This window comes from Haematobia irritans, chromosome 1 (genome assembly GCF_050003625.1).
Source record: "Haematobia irritans isolate KBUSLIRL chromosome 1, ASM5000362v1, whole genome shotgun sequence".
NCBI lineage: Eukaryota > Metazoa > Arthropoda > Insecta > Diptera > Muscidae > Haematobia > Haematobia irritans.
In genome coordinates, this window is record NC_134397.1 from 72,894,086 (window position 1) to 72,914,654 (window position 20,569).

At 31.5% G+C, this 20,569-nt stretch overlaps 1 protein-coding gene across 1 annotated transcript in view; it reads right to left on the reverse strand.

The window, feature by feature from the left end:
- The window catches only part of E2f1 (E2F transcription factor 1), a 228,049-nt gene that overhangs the window by 115,532 nt on the left and 91,948 nt on the right, over window positions 1–20,569 (reverse strand). Inside the window, exon 3 of the mRNA XM_075290749.1 lies at window positions 10,994–11,026. The gene's annotated coding sequence lies outside the window, so the exon portion shown is untranslated. The remainder of the gene's footprint in view (window positions 1–10,993; window positions 11,027–20,569) is intronic.

The window sequence follows — 20,569 nt, forward strand, 5'->3', positions numbered from 1 at the left end:
TCGGGGCATATATGTTAATATATTAGGTTAGGTTAGGTTAGGTTAGGTTAGGTGGCAGCCCGATATTTCAGGCTCACTTAGACTATTCAGTCCATTGTGATACCACATTGGTGAACTTCTCTCTTATCACTGAGTGCTGCCTGATTCCATGTTAAGCTCAATGACAAGGGACCTCCTTTTTATAGCCGAGTCCGAACGGCGTTCCACATTGCAGTGAAACCACTTAGAGAAGCTTTGAAACCCTCAGAAATGTCACCAGCATTACTAAGGTGGGATAATCCACCGCTGAAAAACTTTTTTGGTGTTAGGTCGAAGCAGGAATCGAACCCACGACCTTGTGTATGCAAGTCGGGCATGCTAACCATTGCACCACGGTGGCTCCCCAAATTGGATAAAAAACTACGGTTCATAGAAGCCCAAGAAGTGAAATCGGGAGATCGATCTATATGGGAGCTATACCCAAGCATGGACTGATAGTGACCAATTTCGGCACTCCTTTTTATGGTCCTAAAATACCTCTGGATTTCCAATTGCAGCCAAATTGGATAAAAACTATGGTTTTTATAAGCCCAAGGCCCCTAATCGGGAGGTCGGTTTATATGGGGAATATATTAAAACCGATGGTGCGATATAACCCTTCTTCGAACTTGACCGGCCTGCAAACAAAAAACGAATCTGTGCCAAATTTCACGACGATAGAGCCATTATTGAAGGCTGTAGCGTGATTACAACAGACAGACGGATTTTGCGAATTTTATTTGATATTTCTTTATTTCAGACTTATTAAATTTGAACCATGGAGAGATACACAATCCAACAACGTGTTAAATGATTCCAAGAAATGGCAACAGTGGATGATCAATTTTCGAAGAAAATCATCTTCAGTGATGAGACACATTTTCACCTCAGTGGATTCGTCAATAAACAGAATTGCCGCATTTGGGCGAATGAGAATCCAAGAGTGATTGTCGAAAAACCAATGCACCTACAAAGAGTGACTGTTTGGTGCGGTTTATGGCCTGGCGGCATCATCGGGTCGTATTTTTTCCAAAATGAGGCCGGTCAGGCAGTTACTGTGAATGGTGTACGCTATCGTGAGATGATAACGAACTTTTTATGGCCCGAATTGGAAGATAGGGATTTGGACGATATGTGGTTTCAGCAGGACGGTGCCACTTGTTCATTCTTACTAATTTTGGGAATCGTACGAAAATTTTCTTCTGCTTTAGTACATATTGAACTTATGTGTTCGGTCATTGAACTTTATACCCACATAAAATTTTTGAGACATACTTAAAAAAGGAAAATTTAATGGGGCTGTGGAAAATTTCGAGAAAAAAAAACAAATAAAATGTAAGTACAGATAATTTTTTTACAATAAAAATTAAAATTAAATTTAGCGTTAGTTTAACTACGGAATATTTTTTCGGAGTACCACCTTAAAATATGTCCTTATTTTGAAAAGCACCATCTTTGGCTCCTTACGATGAGGCCAAAATCTTTGTGCATTAAAATCAATGACTTGGGAAAAACTCCTAAATTTTTTTTGCTGGGATTGTAATTAATTCGTTCCATTCGAACATAATGCGACAAAAATTGTTCCATCAAAAAATGTCAGAATCATACATAAAACAAAAAAAAAATTATCACCCATGATTTTTAATTCGATTTAATACATTTGTTTGGACATTGAGAAATATGTAATGGACTGACAATGATTTGAAATACGTCTTTGAAACCGGATTTTATTTAATGAAGCGAAAAGTAAAATATGTCCGGTTTCTAGTTCATACATAAGGTCCTGTAAATTCCAAAAAAAAAAAAAAAAACAAAGTAAACATTGAGATCGTATTTTAATCTCCTTTAATTCCAAACAAATAAAAACATATAAGCAGTCCTGCAAAAGGTGAAGCATGATGCAATTGTCAAACTCATCATTAGAACCCATGTCATCGGGGGAATCCACTACGAGTATAACAGGATCTCTAGGCGACAAGCTGCTATTGCCATATTAACCTCATCCATTTTGGGTTTGGGTTTCTATTTTTTTTTAAAGAATCCTTATGCAAGGACACAAAATAACCTATTTTCTCTATTACAAAATAACCCATTAGCATTTTTGTCCCCCTTAGGAATTGGCCTTGTTGCTGATTTCTGTCTGGGACCTTTAGTTAACATTCTTTGCTTTGATTTTAATCTCACGCTCACGTAATTGAAGGTTGCCCAAGGACAAAAAGGGTAACAAAGCCGGGAGGGAGTGCGGTATAATGACCATGAATTTCATATTGACACATGGTATGATGTATGGTGCTAGCAGTTTGGTGTCCTTAATGGAAGGGGAGAAATTAAAAGAGAAAGGAACTGTGTTTACTTTCACTTAGGGTTGCTCCTGGTTTTGCTTTGTTTCCTTCATACACTAGGGATGATTTGTTGCATGTTATGTTAGTTATGCTGGTTTCTTGTTTAATGCCAAAATAAATTTACTGCATAATGAGATACGTGTTTTGGGTTACTAATTAATTTTCTTTTTTCTATATTTATTAGGAAATAAATCGCTCTTTTGAAAATAGTTCAACAAAAATAGATTTTATTGTTTTTATACCCTCCATCATAGGATGGGGGTATATTAACTTTGTCATTCCGTTTGTAACACATCGAAATATTGCTCTAAGACCCCATAAAGTATATATATTCTGGGTCGTGGTGAAATTCTGAGTCGATCTAAGCATGTCCGTCCGTCCGTCCGTCCGTATGTTGAAATCACGCTAACTTCCGAACGAAACAAGCTATCGACTTGAAACTTGGCACAAGTAGTTGTTATCGATGTAGGTCGTATGGTATTGGGCCATATCAGAAGCATTTTTCATCCGATCCGGAATAAATTTTGGTACATGGTGTTGGTATATGGTCTCTAACAACCATGCAAAAATTGGTCCATATCGGTCCTTAATTATATATAGCCCCCATATAAACCGATCCCCAGATTTGGCTTGTGGAGCCTCTAAGAGAAGCATATTTCATCCGATCCGGCTGAAATTTGGTACATGGTGTTGGTATATGGTCTCCAACAATCATGCAAAAATTGGTCCACATCGGTCCATAATTATATATAGCCCCCATATAAACCGATCCCCAGATTTGGCTTGCGGAGCCTCTAAGAGAAGCATATTTCATCCGATCCGGCTGAAATTTGGTACATGGTGTTGGTATATGGTATCTAACAATCATGCAAAAATTGGTCCACATCGGTCCATAATTATATATAGCCCCCATATAAACCGATCTCCAGATTTGGCTTGCGGAGCCTCTAAGAGAAGCATATTTCATCCGATCCGGCTGAAATTTGGTACATGGTGTTGGTATATGGTATCTAACAATCATGCAAAAATTGGTCCACATCGGTCCATAATTATATATAGCCCCCATATAAACCGATCTCCAGATTTGGCTTGCGAAGCCTCAAAGAGAAGCAAATTGCTTCCGATCTGGCTGAAATTTGGTACATGGTATTGGTATATGGTCTCTAGCAACCGTGCAAAAATCGGTCCACATCGGTCCATAATTATATATAGCCCCCATATAAACCGATCTCCAGATTTGGCTTGCGAAGCCTCAAAGAGAAGCATATTTCATCCGATCCGGCTGAAATTTGGTACATGGTGTTGGTATATGGTCTCCAACAATCATGCAAAAATTGGTCCACATCGGTTCATAATTATATATAGCCCCCATATAAACCGATCTCCAGATTTGGCTTGCGAAGCCTCAAAGAGAAGCATATTTCATCCGATCCGGCTGAAATTTGGTACATGGTGTTGGTATATGGTCTCCAACAATCATGCAAAAATTGGTCCACATCGGTCCATAATTATATATAGCCCCCATATAAACCGATCCCCAGATTTGGCTTGCGGAGCCTCTAAGAGAAGCAAATTTCATCCGATCCGGCTGAAATGTGGTACATGGTATTGGTATATGGTCTCTAGCAACCGTGCAAAAATCGGTCCACATCGGTCCATAATTATATATAGCCCCCATATAAACCGATCTCCAGATTTGGCTTGCGAAGCCTCAAAGAGAAGCAAATTGCTTCCGATCCGGCTGAAATTTGGTACATGGTATTGGTATATGGTCTCTAGCAACCGTGCAAAAATTGGTCCATATCGGTCCATAATTATATATGCTCCCATATAAAACGTTCTCCAGATTTTACCTCCGGAGCCTCTTGGAGGAGCAAAATTCATCCGATCCGGTTCAAATTAGGAACGTGGTGTTAGTATATGGTCGCTAACAACCATACCAAAATTGGTCCAATCACACAAAAATTGGTCCATATCGGTTCATAATCATGGTTGCCACTAGAGCCAAAAATAATCTGCCAAAATTTTATTTCTATAGAAAATTTTGTCAAAATTTTATTTCTGTAGAAAATTTTGTCAAAATTTTCTTTCTGTAGACATTTTTGTCAAAATTTTCTTTCTATAGAAAATTTTTATTTCTATATTTTATTTTGTGAAAATTTTATTTCTGTAGACATTTTTTCTATAGAAAATTTTGTGAACATTTTTATTTCTATAGAAAATTTTGTGAAAATTTTATTTCTATAGAAAATTTTGTTAAGATTTTATTTCTGTAGAAAATTTTGTCAAAATTTTATGTCTACTTTGTCAAACTGAATTATATACGTATTGGATTGATCTTTTTTGATTAAATATATACCACGTATGGACTTACATACAATTTAGAAGATGGTGTTAGGAGGTTTTAAGATACCTTGCCATCGGCAAGCGTTACCGCAACTTAAGTAATTCGATTGTGGGTGGCAGTGTTTAGAAGAAGTTTCTACGCAATCCATGATGGAGGGTACATAAGCTTCGGCCTGGCCGAACTTACGGCCGTATATACTTGTTTGAATTGTATTTACCTTTACCCCTTAACTAAAGAGAAACAACCAAGGGGGGTTCGCAGTCCATTGGCGACAGTCGTCACAACATGGATTGAAAAAGAGGTGGAGGGGAAGTATTTTTTCAAAAAATATTTGCTTAAATATATACTCAGGCATTAGCCTGTAATAAAAATCCTAGACTTTGTATTCCTTCACACAAATTTTTTTTTCTGATTCAATCACGAAATTAATTGATCCAATTAATGTTTTATTTGAAAGGGCGTCAATCACGCAAATGATAGTATCAATCAGAGTTTTAATTTAAATTCAAAAATTGTTCATCACTTTTTTTAACTAGCTAATCTTCCGAGTTTGATTAAAAAGTTAATTTTATTAACTAATTTTTTAATTAAAAATTTTCAATCATTGACGTATTTAATTTAAGGTTTCTATTTTGATTAAAACAGTTAATTATATTAATTAATTTATTAATTGAACATTTTTTTAACTTCAATCGACTTTTTAATTGGAAATCTTTGGGTGCTATTTTTTGTGTGTTAACTCGAAAACGGAAGCAAATCTCTCAACAATATGGCTGAGCAGTACTATATGCACTTAACCCTCTAATGCCCAATCCCGCCTTTTGGGCGGACTTCGTAAAATCAGGAAGCTTTTAATAAAACACACCTTAAGACAACAAAAATGGGTAAAATAAAAAGAAAACTTGGAAAAATCTGTTCAAAAGGCTTTGGAACATATACTGAATTTTACCGCATAAATTTTTCTTGTGTCGTTTTCTTGGTTTTGTGTCGTGAATATTTGAATATTTAATCAGCTGGCATTAGAGGATTAATATGGGTGCCTGGTCACAAGAAAATGTCAGAGAACTGCGAAGCGTATGAGCTAGCAAGGCTAGCTTACATATTCCGGCGGAACTAGAATCTCTTGGTACCTGCAAGCTCAAACCTCGTGAAAAGGCTGTAATGATGGCGAATGTCCCATGGGAGAACAAGCAAATATGGCCCTAACTAAACTTAAACCGCACCTAGATATGCTAGTGTTTTCAAGACGTCAGATATCGCTCCTGACACTAGTTATAACCGGTCGCTGTCCGATACACTCAAAAAAAGTGAATCATCTGTTTCACTAAAGCCAGTTTAATTTTATTTTAGTTAATGGAAATATTATGTTTGGAGAAAGTTTACTAAACTCTAATAATTTTTTTGCATACGTTAGTTAAATTAACTGAAAGACGGGGAAAAATTTTACACAAATGAAGCATAACTACACAGTTAGAAAAATATGTTTTTCATATGTTCCGATATAAACAAAATGTGTGTTCGGGCACAATTTTTAAACATAATATATTTAAGTGCAAACATGTAATGTTCCTAAACTAACACTAAATGTTTGGGCACACATATGTTAATATGTTAGAATATAGTATGTTTGGGGCATGAATGTTTCATAAAAATAATATGTGTGATTGTAAACATATATAAATTTACAAATTTCGAGTAAACATATAACAGGTTGGCTGATAAGTCTCCGGTCTGACACATAGATGGCGTCGCTAGTATTAAATGCATATTATTTTTATATAGTACCAACCTTTAAATGATTCGTGTCAAAATTTGACGTCAGTGAGTCAATTAGTTTGTGAGATAGAGCGTCTTTTGTGAAGCAACCTTTGTTATTGTGAAAAAAATGGAAAAAAGGAATTTCGTGTTTTGATAAAATAATGTTTTCTGAAGGGAAAAAATACGGTGAAAGCAAAAACTTCGCTTGATAATGAGTTTCCGGACTCTGCCCCAGGAAAATCAACAATATTTGATTGGTATGCAAAATTCAAGCGCGGCAAAACGTCCCCATATGAAGAAGAAAAAAGTGTTGTTCCACCAAGACAACGCACCGTGCCACAAGTCATTGAGAACGATGGCAAAAATTCATGAATTGGGCTTCGAATTGTTTCCCCACCCACCGTATTCTCCAGATCTTGCCCCCAGCGACTTTTTCTTGTTCTCAGACCTCAAAAGGATGCTCGCAAGGAAAATAATTGGCTGCAATGAAGAGATGATCGCCGAAACTGAGGCCTATTTTGAGGCAAAACCGAGGGAGTACTAACAAAATGGTATCAAAAATTTGGAAGGTCGTTATAATCGTTGTATCGCCCTTGAAGGGAACTATGTTGAATACTAAAAACGAATTTTGACAAAAAATGTGTTTTTCTTTGTTAGACCGGGGACTTATCAGCCAACCTGTTAAGTTCGAGTTTTGCAGCTAAAACAATCAATCTTTAAAGGTGAGTACTATGTTCATATTTTCACCAAAACACTAAATTAAAAGTACAAAAATCTATATGAAGACGATTATATTTTTATAAAGTCTTGTGAAATAATGAAAGGAAAAGATCTAAGGAATTGATTGTGAACCATTTTATTTTGTATAGTTTAATTAATTTAAAAAAGTAACCATGAAAACAAGCTGGTTTCCAGCTTGAAAACTGAACATAGTACTCAGCTTAAAATGAATTATTAAAGAAAAGTAAAAGGCTAAACAGGGTCATTTTAGATCGATAATGCCAACTTAAGACCTTAAGGCCTTAAAGGTAAAAATGAAATTAAGTACAAAACCCGATAAGTTTTACATGCATTTAAAATGGTGTTAAATGCTAGCTGTTCACTCCTAAATAAATTGTATATTATAATCGTTCAAGCACTGCATATCAAGCACTGTTTCTGACTGTAAATCTTTAATAACCCACATTTCGAAGTTTCATTATAAAAATTTAATATAGTATAAATATAAATGTGTAAATTAAAAAAAAAAATGGTGTTCGGTCGGAGCAGGGATTGATCCCACGTCCCTTTTCATGAAAGGCGGACATGCTAACCATTGCTCCACGTGGCAAACAAATGTATGTTTCTGTTAAATAATGTATTGTTTGCATCGGCTCGTGGGCGCTGCAGACTATGCTACATACATACAAAAAAATTTTTTTGATTCAATCACGAAATTAATTGATCCAATTAATTATACCCTCCACCATAGGATGGGGGGTATATTAACTTTGTCATTCCGTTTGTAACACATCGAAATATTGCTCTAAGACCCCATAAAGTATATATATTCTGGGTCGTGGTGAAATTCTGAGTCGATCTGAGCATGTCCGTCCGTCCGTCCGTCCGTCCGTCTGTTGAAATCACGCTAACTTCCGAACGAAACAAGCTATCGACTTGAAACTTGGCACAAGTAGTTGTTATTGATGTAGGTCGGATGGTATTGAAAATGGGCCATATCGGTCCACTTTTACGTATAGCCCCCATATAAACGGACCCCCAAATTTGGCTTGCGAGGCCTCTAAGAGAAGCAAATTTCATCCGATCCGGCTGAAATTTGGTACATGGTGTTAGTATATGGTCTCTAACAACCATGCAAAAATTGGTCCACATCGGTCCATAATTATATATAGCCCCCATATAAACCGATCCCCCGATTTGGCTTGCGAGGCCTCTAAGAGAAGCAAATTTCATCCGATCCGGCTGAAATTTGGTACATGGTGTTAGTATATGGTCTCTAACAACCATGCAAAAATTGGTCTATATCGGTCCATAATTATATATAGCCCCCATATAAACCGATCCCCCGATTTGGCTTGCGAGGCCTCTAAGAGAAGCTAATTTCATCCGATCCGGCTGAAATTTGGTACATGGTGTTAGTATATGGTCTCTAACAACCATGCAAAAATTGGTTCACATCGGTCCATAATTATATATAGCCCCCATATAAACCGATCCCCCGATTTGGCTTGCGAGGCCTCTAAGAGAAGCAAATTTCATCCGATCCGGCTGAAATTTGGTACTTGGTGTTAGTATATGGCCTCTAACATCCATGCAAAAATTGGTCCACATCGGTCCATAATTATATATAGCCCCCATATAAACCGATCACCAGATTTGACCTCCGGAGCCTCTTGGAAGACCAAAATTCATCTGATTCAGTTAAATTTGGTACGTGGTGTTAATATATGGCCTCAAACTCCCATGCAAAAATTAGTCGGTATCGGTCCATAATTATATATAGGCCCCATATAAACCGATCCCAAGATTTGACCTCCAGAGCCCGTTGGAAGAGCAAAATTCTTCCCATTCGGTTGAAATTTGGTACGTGATATTATTATATGGTATCCAACAACCATGCAGGAATTGGTTCCTATTAGTCCATTATTGTATATAGTTCCCATATAAACTCATCCTCAGATTTGAACTCCGGTGCCTTTAGGGGAAAAAAAATTCATCCGATCTGCTCGAAATTTGGTACGTGGTGATAGTATATGATACCACAACCCAAGTAATTCGATTGTGGATGACAGTCTTTCGTAGAAGTTTCTACGCAATCCATGGTGGAGGGTACATAAGATTCGGCCTGGCCGAACTTACGGCCGTATATACTTGTTTTTTAATTGATATGTCACGAAAATGATAGTAGCAATCACAGTTTTAATTGGGCATAGAAAAAATTCTTGATTAAACAATTAATTGATTTCATTAGCAAATTGCAATTAACTTTTTAATTATTTGTTTGAAATACATTTTTAATTAAAAATTAAAAAAATGTTCATCACTTTTTTTAACTGACGTAGTCTTCTGAATTTGATTAAAAAGTTAATTGTATCAATTAATTTTTAATTAAAAATTTAAAAATTTTCAATCATTGACTTAATTATTGACTTATTGTTTCTATCTTTATTAAAAAGTTAATTGTATCAATTAATTTATTAATTGAAAAAAAATCATCTTCAATTAACTTTTTAATTGAAAATATTTTGGTGATATTTTTTCTGTGTAAATATAACTGGCTTACAAACTGTATGTACCTCGGTTCGATTCTCCGTCCAGGCGAAAGGTAAAATTTAAAAAATGTATAAAATTGAATAATTTCTTCAACATTATTTGTATTACAGAAAAAGGTGCCAAGAACTAAAAAATTTCGTGGAAGTGAAAATTATGTGAGGGAATGAGCACAATCTTCTTTGGGGGAAAATCTTCAAAGCATATAATATTTTTGGGCATAAAACAAACATATTAATGTTTCGGCAGTATCCAATAATATATTTGCTTCCTGCAAAATATGTTTGGAACATATGTTAGAGAAGCGATTTTTTTTTGAGGGTGTTGTTACTAAATTCGTACTTCTCACAAAAAATAGTTTTGAACTCCAATTTTTTTCTTCAAACTACAAAATTTTCTTTAACAAGTCGAAAAAATTAATGTCTAATAAATTTTCTTGGCCTTGTCGAAAAATATTTACTTATTTTTGTTATATCGGCGTTATATCAGCGTTTGAAATACTGTTTACTTAAATTTTTCTAAAAATAATCTAAATTTTCTAAAATTAACCAAACTTTTTCTTTCTGGTGGGTCCACTGTTTTTTCAGTGCATATACCATTATAATCATAAGTCTAACCACTGCCATGTGCAAGGGTTGACTTTAATATTTCGGGATTAGAGAACAAAAAAAAAATCATCGAAAATCGCTTTATTGTATATTCCCCATTATTGTATATTCCCAATAAGATTTAAATGTCAAGAAACTATCTATGAGAGTTATAAAAGTAAGAAGAAAAATAAATTTTCATTTAATATATGATGCTTTTCATATATATTATGTAAATGTACATAATTGTACAGTCTGGAACTAGTGTTTAATTTAAAATATAATCAATTTCCTAAATACCATTTGTAATCATTGAAAATCAGTAAATGTTATTTTTATTTATGGAATTAATTCATACATTTTATGAAATCGTTCTTTGGAAACAAAACTCTTAAAATAAATGTGTTATTTTGTTGTGAGCATTGTCAACCCTTAATACGAACTTGTATCCCATGAGAATATTTTTCTTTCCGACGAAATTATAACAGAAAGGACTTATAGTCTATACAAATTCAATAGAAATAATCATGCTGCCAACAAAAAGTCGTAACACATTGTAAATGCTTGCAGCGCATTCAATATGTTCAGAATTTATGTGAAAAAAGTCTTCGAACCTAGACATGGTAAAAAACAGGGATATTTCTCATCCAAAGGTATTTGTACGTACTTACATTCATGTAATCTGTAGAACCACATCAAATTATCTGCAAAGAAGAAAAACAAGACCAAAAGTTAGCAAGTACATGGGTTTTTATATTAGTTCTTTTTTACATAATTATTTAAAGTTCACTTTGAGTTTTTTCTACCAGAGAATGCACAGTGACACTAAACTATAAATAAAATTCGCACGAACAAAAGTGATATTTTCATGTAAGTACATAAAACACTTTTAGGCAAACATGTTTTTAAAAACTGCTCTGCGAGAACCATTCTACACAGAAAAAAAGTAAACTGTTTTATAGCAAGAATGAACTACACCGTGCGAAAAATGAACTAAATTATACTCCATCTCCATATTTTAAGATTTCGACAAAGCGTTGCTAAAACCAGGAAATTTAATGCCCTGATGTACTTTTTAACTGCAGTTCACGAAATTACACCCTCTCGTAGAAGAAAAAAATTACTAAAAAATAAAGAAGAAAATTATTGGCCATGACCATTTTAACTACACAGTATTCGATTCCTGCTTCGACCGAACACCAAAAAGTTTTTCAGCGGTGGATTACCCACCTCAGTAATGCTGGTGACATTTATGAGGGTTTCAAAGCTTCTCTAAGTGGTTTCACTGCAATGTGGAAAGCCGTTCGGACTCGGCTATAAAAAGGAGGTCCCTTGTCATTGAGCTTAACATGGAATCGGGCAGCACTCAGTGATAAGAGAGAAGTTCACCAATGTGGTATCACAATGGACTGAATAGTCTAAGTGAGCCTGATAAATCGGGCTGCCACCTAACCTAACCTACACAGTAGTTCATTCTTCCTATTTTTGGGAATCGTTCGAAAATTTTCTTTTGCTTTAATTCATACTGAAATTATAACTATTGTCATTGAACTTTATACCCATGTTTGAGACATACTTAAAAAAAGGAATATTTCATTCGGCTCTGTACAATTTCGGAAGAAAAAAATAATAAAATTTAACTACCAACAAATAATTTTTTTACAACAAAAATAAGTGAAATATACCCAGCGTTGCCAGAATTGTTTCACCAAAACCGCTAGATTTGTCCAAAAAACTAGTCAAAAAAAGCTAAACAATTTAAAAAAATAGCTAGAAAAAAAGCTAAATTTTTTTGTATCAAAAGTCACATTTTTAATTGAAATTTAACAAACTTAAAGGCTTTATTTCACTTAAAATGCATATTATTTTAATTGTATTCAATTTAATTCCATTTCTGTGAGACTGTAAGAAAGTCTAAATCATATTAGCTCTGTTGGCGTACTCGATACATTTTTACTATCACAAATTTTTACTGGAAGTCCTTCGTTTATATTTCCTTGTAAAATCATTTTTCCCAGTGAACTTGCAATTGTCAGCTGGTTAATCATGCATTAGCAAATATCTATATATTTTGTTTTAACTGAATTAATGATAAATTCGTGAACGTGTACACTTCTCTTAATTTTACCCAAGAGAATAAAACCCATTCTAACTGTCTTGCAAGTTTATAATGAATAACTTTTATTCGAAAATTTCCCAAACCTATTGTTGTCCAATTTTCGTAAATGTAAATCCATCCCATTAATAAATAGCAGATTTGTTTTGATCCTATCACTACGAATTTTTTATTGCATTTTTTGGTGTTAAAAAAATAATACCACATTCAAAACTTTATTTCCTTAATTATTTCTATGTTCGGTTCCAAAGATTTTGTACACTAATGATTTTTGTATTGATTCCGAGTCAAATTTGAATTTATTCGTTTTCTCAGCTTTTTCTTCATGAGCTATCACAGTGCTTTAAAAACGTGCTAACGAAAACTTAAATTTTCAAATTCAGACTCGACTTTAAGTAGAAATTATTTTATGTATACGTTTTTAAAATAAAATGTTTAAAAACCTCTTCAATTTTTTAACGTTATTTTGGTTTGTGGTGAAGATACAAAAACTCCACAAATTTAAAGACTATTAATTTAAAAAATTTTTTAGAATTGACCCTAGCATTCTTTCATGAAAAGATACCCATTTTTAAGTTGAATCACTTAACTATAAGGACAAAACGACTTTATCGGCTTTTGGACAAGGAAAACAGTTTATATAAGAGAAATTCACAAATGCTATATAACCATCTTTGGCCTCACGACAATATTTTTTCAGTGTACAAAGCAATTCACATCTACTATTTTAATTTAGTAATATCATAATAACTTTAGAATATTAAAATAACATAAAAAGGATAAACGAGTAAAATGGTAATATTCCTAATAATTTACTGACAGTTTATATAAGGAATTTGCATGGTAATAGTAGATTTAAAGTTTACGATAACTTTTATGAATACGAGGCAAGAACTTTACCACAAGGTGTATTTGCTGCAAAAATGCCCGCATAATGGCTGGAATAATTATTAATGTTTCAATTGAGATTTGAAACATGTGAAAAACCTTATTCTGGCAGCAAGGCTTAGATAAAAACGAAGTTTTATCCATATTTCAATAGGAACATGTCGAAAATAAAAAAAGCCAAAAATAGCTAAAAGGGTCATGAAAAAAAAGCCAGAAAAAAAGCTAAAAGCTAAATGCATTTTTTCCCGCTAAACGTATTCAAAAAAAGCCAAATCTAGCGGGAAAAAAGCTAAATTGGCAACGCTGAATATACCGCTAGTTTTACTACGGATTTTTTTTTTCGGTGTATAAATCAGTATTAAATATATGGTTTACATATGAAAGTATACAATGAGCGCAAATTAAAAATGCGAGATTTTTCAAAGAATTCATTTATTTTTTATAGAAATAAAATTTTGACAAAATTTTCTTTAGAAATAAATTTTTGACAAAATTTTCTATAGAAATAAAATTTTGTGCAAATTTTCTATATATATAAAATTTTGAAAAATTTTTTTATATAAATAAAATTTTGACAAAAATTTTCTATAGAGATAAAATTTTGACACAATTTTCTATAGAGATAAAATTTGGCAAAATTTTCTATAGAAATAAAATTTTGACAAAATTTTCTATAGAAATAAAATTTTGAAAAAATTTTCTATATAAATAAAATTTTGACAAAATTTTCTACATAAATAAAATTTTGACAAAATTTTCTATAGAAATAAAATTTTGACAAAATTTTCTATAGAAATAAAACTTTGACAAAAATTTCAATAGAAATAAAATTTTGACCAAATTTTCTATAGAAATAAAATGTTGACAAAATTTTCTACAGAAATAAAATTTTGACAAAATTTTCTGTAGAAATAAAATTTTGAAAATTTTTCTATAGAAATAAAATTTTGACAAAATTTTTCTATATATAAAATTTTGACAAAATTTTCCATAGAAATAACATTTTGACAAAATTTTCTATAGAAATAAAATTTTGACAAAATTTTCTATAGAAATAAAACTTTGACAAAATTTTCTATATAAATAAATTTTGACAAAATTTTCTATAGAAATAAATTTTTGACAAAATTGTCTATAGAAATAAAACTTTGACAATATTTTCTATAGAAATAAAATTTTGGAAAAAATTTCTATATAAATAAAATTTTGACAAAATTTTCTATAGAAATAAAATTTTGACAAAATTTTCTATAGAAATAAAATTTTGACAAAATTTTCTATAGAGATAAAATTTTGACAAAATTTTCTATAGAAAAAAAAATTTGACAAAATTTTCTATAGAAATAAAATTTTGGAAAAACTTTCTATATAAATAAAATTTTGACACAATTTTCTATAGAAATAAAATTTTGACACAATTTTCTATAGAAATAAAATTTTGACACAATTTTCTATAGAAATAAAATTTTGACACAATTTTCTATAGAAATAAAATTTTGAAAATTTTTCTATAGAAATAAAATTTTGAAAAAATTTTCTATAGAAATAAAATTTTGACAAAATTTTTCTATATATACAATTTTGACAAAATTTTCTATATAAATAAAATTTTGACAAATTTTCTATAGAAATAAATTTTTGACAAAATTTTCTATATAAATAAAATTTTGACAAAATTTTCTATAGAATTAAATTTTTTACAAAATTTTCTATAGAAAAAATTTTGACAAAACTGTGATTGGCGTAGTGAATCCACTTTTCATCACCTGTAACAATCTGACGCAACAAAACTCTTTTGTTGGCTTTGGAGTAGCTGTGAAAAATCTTCTTAGTACGTGTCTCGGCACATGTACGGTACCCAATTTCCAAGCTTTTGAATCATTCACAATAGTTCAAGTCGATTGGAAAAGGTTTGACCTGCGTCAGAGATGGAAAATATGGTATTAAAGTACTTTTTTTAATACCTTCTCACTCTGGTCAGTACCGTAGTACTCTCCCGAATGATTTGGTACCTTTTGAGTATACAGTTTTGAACCGAATTCAGTTTTCATGGTACAATAATTTTGAGAGAATCTTTAACCATCTTATTTACTAAAGGCTTTTTGGCAGTATACTGAAAATGTATGTACATGCACATTTTCTAGAAGAGAAATTGTCGATCGCGGACTAGAAGAGTGGGAATCGTAACAATACTACGATAATCTTTGTAATTTTTGTTATGATACTTGATTTTTTTTTTTTTGAGATAAGAAAGTATGGAAAAATTCTTGAAATCAGGAAAGCCAAAAAACGTAATTACTTAATTTAAATTAATTATTTCTGGATGAAGGAAAAACTGAACAAAGATTTTTTTTCTGATTTTAATGCGGTAAACCAATAAAAAAGATGTCGTTAGTAATTCTTGCAGAATACCAGCCTCATTAAAGATGAATTAGACGATCTCATATTCGTAGTATGTTTTTGTTGGAGCAAAACCCGATATTTAGTGAAATGTGATTTTTAATTCAAAACACTACCATTTTTGTACTTTCTAAAAAAGTGAATTTACCATCCGTGGTCCTCATTCAGTCATCCCTCTAATTCATCGTCTCCAAACTTCATCGGCTATTCTGAGAGTTCTTTGTCTTCCACATCACAATCACCACTTCTGAATCACACGAACCACCCCTCGCACATTGGAACAGTCTAATTTTAGGGCGTTTTCCTTTCGCAAAAATATGTTACCTTTGTGTTACACTATTTTTTCACTCATTGTATTTTCGTCCAAATGATATTGCCATTTGAAAGTTCGTGTTAATTTATAATATTGTGAAGGACACAGAACCCAAAAACTATGACAATGTCCTTCATAATTTGCTATCAATTTAGAAAATGTTGCACCTTTTTTCTCAATTCATTCCACTGGAAGATCCGCTTTGCAGATTCCTGTTATTTTCTTGTGGCCATACACCAGTTGTAGGAGAATATTAAACTGCTCAGCCATCTTGTTGAGAGTTATGCGGCAGTTTAAAGTTGCTTTCAAATTGATGAACGATTTTTTGGTTATTGGATTACGTTTTTGTAACAACGAGTTGTAAAAGGTAAATATTGATCTCCTAAAATTCAATAAAATTAAGGTTTATTGACTGCTTGAAGAAAAAACTAAATCTCGGTGCTACGCATTCATTGGACTTTATTGCAAATTGATTGACTGAGACCGTCTCTACTGAATCAGGCTATTTGACCTATAGATGCAACATGACAGTAAGAGCATGTGGAACTTTTTTTCCATTCATTTACTTTACCTCTTTTACATGTTTTACTATTCATGACATTTGATTTGAAGTGCATGCACTCGTCTTTGTCCAATTTTAAATTCATTTTCATTATTGTCCCACGGTGCTTCTGAAAATTTCTTTTGCTAACAACAAAGCTCCAAATGCAGGATAATCGAACCATTCCCTTTGCATTTTATCATAGCTTGTAAAGTAATAAATTCATCTGACAATATCTTATGCGTCTGGTTTTGAATTCAATGCCCTTTTTGGAGAAAATACATGAGGAGCGCTAGGTCTCCCATTCCCTAAATGCGTAAAACATTATGTTGGGAATTATCATAAAGTGTTGCAATGTTGACTCGACTAATTTACAAGTTGTCACTATGTGGCGCTTTAAATGAGAATCTAAAGCAGCAACATCAACACGGATACCTCTACCGCCACCGCCAACCAGAGGAGAAATAAATCCCTAGAACAAATCATCCTTGCAAACGTTAAGTTCTTCAATCGAAAATGGACAGACGGATACATAGCTGTTGCATACGAATCTAGACTTGACTGCTCTGCTTATAGCCGCCTGCCTTCTTGGGGTTTTGTCCGTCTGCATATCTGTCTGCTTTTTGAAATATTCCCTCGAATATGGATGAGGAGGTTCTGTAAAGTTCAAAACTTCGCTTTGGTCTTTTCGATACTTGAATTGTTTTATTTGGGCTTTGTGTTTTTTTTTTTGTTTTCTCTAGTGTTTTTCTAGTTCCTGTGATCGCTAATTAAAATCGTTCTCACCATTTTCAACAGCAAGCGGCAAGCGATCAACGACCGACTCAACAAACATATCAACCGACGAGTATTGTCTTTGGTCTTTGTATAAAACATGTGGTGGTATTTACACTGCGGTTAAAAACTACGTGAGATAAGAAATTCATATTGGGAGTAAATATCGTTGCTAACCAAAAGTTTGGGGAAATAAATTTTCTTACTTTGCTTATAGATCCTAACAAAATGTTTGTTTAAAAGTTTCCATTAAACATATATTTAGAAAAAATATTCAGAGAGAGAGAGAGAGAGAAAATATAAGGGAGCAACGTACAATGTTGCGACGAAAAATTAAAGACATTAAAAAAGCTGGCTCTAGGATATGATCCCAGTATTCTAATTTTATTTCTATAGAAGATTTTGTTCAATTTTTTTCTATAGAAAATTTTCTAAAATTTTTATTTTTATGGACAAATTTCTTAAAATTTTAATTTTTTTAGAAAATTTTCTTAAAATGTTATTTCTATAAAAAATTTTGTCAAAATTTTATTTCTATAAAAATTTTCTCAAAATTTTATTTCTATAAAAAAATTTGGCAAAATTTTATTTCTAGAGAATATTTTGGAAAATTGTGTTACAAAAAATTGTTTTTTCAAAATTTTATTTCTATTGAATTTTTTTCAAAATTTTATTTATTGAAATTTTTTCAAAATTTTATTTCTATAGAAAATTTTGGCAAAATTTTATTTTTATAGAAAATTTTCTCAAAATTTAGTTTCTATAAAAATTTTCTCAAAATTTTATTTCTATAGAAAGTTTCTCAAAATTTTATTTCTATAGAAAGTTTTGGAAAAATTTTACTTCTATAGAAAATTTTGTGAAAGTTTTTTACTTCAATAGAAAATGTTGTGAAATTTTTTTACTTCTATAGAAAATTTTGTCAAAATTTTATTTTAAAAAAATTTTTGTCAAAATTTTATTAAAAAAAATTTTTTTTCAAAATTTTATTTCTACAGAATTTTTTTTCAAAATTTTATTTCTATAGAAAATTTTATTTCTATAGAAAATTTTGTCAAAATTTTATTTCTATAGAAAATTTGGCAAAATTTTATTTTTATAGAAAATTTTGGCAAAATTTTATTTTTATAGAAAATTTTCTCAAAATTTTGTTTATAAAAATTTTCTCAAAATTTTATTTCTATAGAAAATTTTGGCAAAATTTTATTTCTAGAGAATATTTTGTTACTATAATTTTTTTTTCAAAATTTTATTTCTATTGAAATTTTTTTCAAATTTTATTTCTACAGAAAATTTTGGCAAAATTTTATTTTTATAGAAAATTTTCTCAAAATTTTGTTTCTATGAAAATTTTCTCAAAATTTTATTTCTATAGATAGTTTTGGCAAAATTTTATTTTTATAGAAAATTTTCTCAAGATTTTGTTTCTATAAAAATTTTCTCAAAATTTTATTTCTATAGAAAATTTTGGCAAAATTTTATTTCTATAGAAAATTTTGGCAAAATTTTATTTCTATTGAAAATTTTGGCAAAATTTTATTTCTATAAAAAATTTTGTCAAAATTTTATTTCTAGAGAATATTTTGGAAAATTTTGTTACTATAATGTTTTTTTTTTTCAAAATTTCATTTCTATTAAAATTTTCTCAAAATGTTATTTTTATAGAAAATTTTTTCAAAATTTTGTTTCTACAGAAGATTTTGTCAAAATTTTATTTCTAGAGAATATTTTGGAAAATTTTATTACTATAAAATGTTTTTTTTTTCAAAATTTTATTTCTATAGAAATTTTTTTCAAAATTTTATTTCATATTGTTGTTTTGATCTCAGCTTTAAAACCAACCAACAGAGGAAAAGAATGTTTGTCAATTTATTTGGGCCAAGCCCTATAGACTGCAAGATGGTTGGATGGACGCACGTTTCGGAATTACCACATTCGTCATCAGCAAAACTATCAACCAATTATCAGAATAAATTCAGGCAGTTCATGGTGAACCACACTTGAACCTTCCGAAAAAAGGTTTATGAAAGCCGGTTTTGCCGAAATAAATGCATACAAATATTTCTCTTTTCCTTTGCCACCATCAAATCATCGATTTGAGTGCAGTTGGCTGGGTTTATTCTGAGCGTGCTTCCTCCGAAAAAAGGTTTATGATACACGCAAAGAAAAAAAAAACGTTTTGAAAACGTGTACCGAAACGTTTTTCTTTTGTTAGAGTTTTTTGAATTGATTCGAAAAGTATACACTTTTATCACCAACAAAATTCGTTTGTTACAAAATTTTTATTTTTTCAATAAAAAAAGTTATTTTTGAACCAACAACACAGTCCATTTCGTTTATATCAAACACTGTTCTTTTCAGTTTATATCAAACACTGTTCTTTCTTTAATAAGACACATTTGTACAGTTCATAGTAAAAATTTAATATAATAGTAATGTAAAGTAATGTTGAACATTTTTTCGGAATCTTCCGATCATATCTGGAATATATGTAAAAAAAAAAAAAAAAAAAAAAAAAAAAAAAAAAAAAAAAAAAAAAACTTTGGCCGAAGCAGGGATCGAACCCACGACCCTTGGCATGCAAGTCGGACGTAGGGCGCCGCAAGCTATGCTATATAAATATAACTTAGTTATATGGGTAATCGTCTATTGATGACAATAACGGCTACATGGCTAAGTGGATAGTGTGTTGGCTTACAAATTGCATGGTCCGCGGTTCGATTCTCCGTCCAGGCGAAAGGTAAAAAAATTTTAAAAATTTATAAAATCGTATAATTTCTTCTACATTCTTTGCGTTACAGAAAAAGGTGCTAAGAACTAAAAAACTTCGTGGAAGTGATGTGAGGGAAAATGCAATTATCCAGAAAAAAAATTTTTTTGAGTTAGTCTTTATGAAATTTTTTTTACATCCTGGAAAAGAATAAACGTTTATCACAAAAAGTATATACTTTTCTTCCAAATACACTTCCTTTCAACGAAAAGCAAATGAGAAACGAACTTTGTTTGTCTAAAATTTCGTTTGGGAGGAATGAATTCTTTTTTTGCGTGTAGCCGGCTTATGCCTCTGTTGGTTAAGCTACTCTTGTAGTTTAGTCAACACTATGGTTTTAAAGCTGAGATCAAAACAACAAATATGATTGAAGTACAAATCCACAAAAAATTTTATTTCTATAGAAAATTTTCCCAAAATTTTATTTCTATAGGAAATTTTCCAA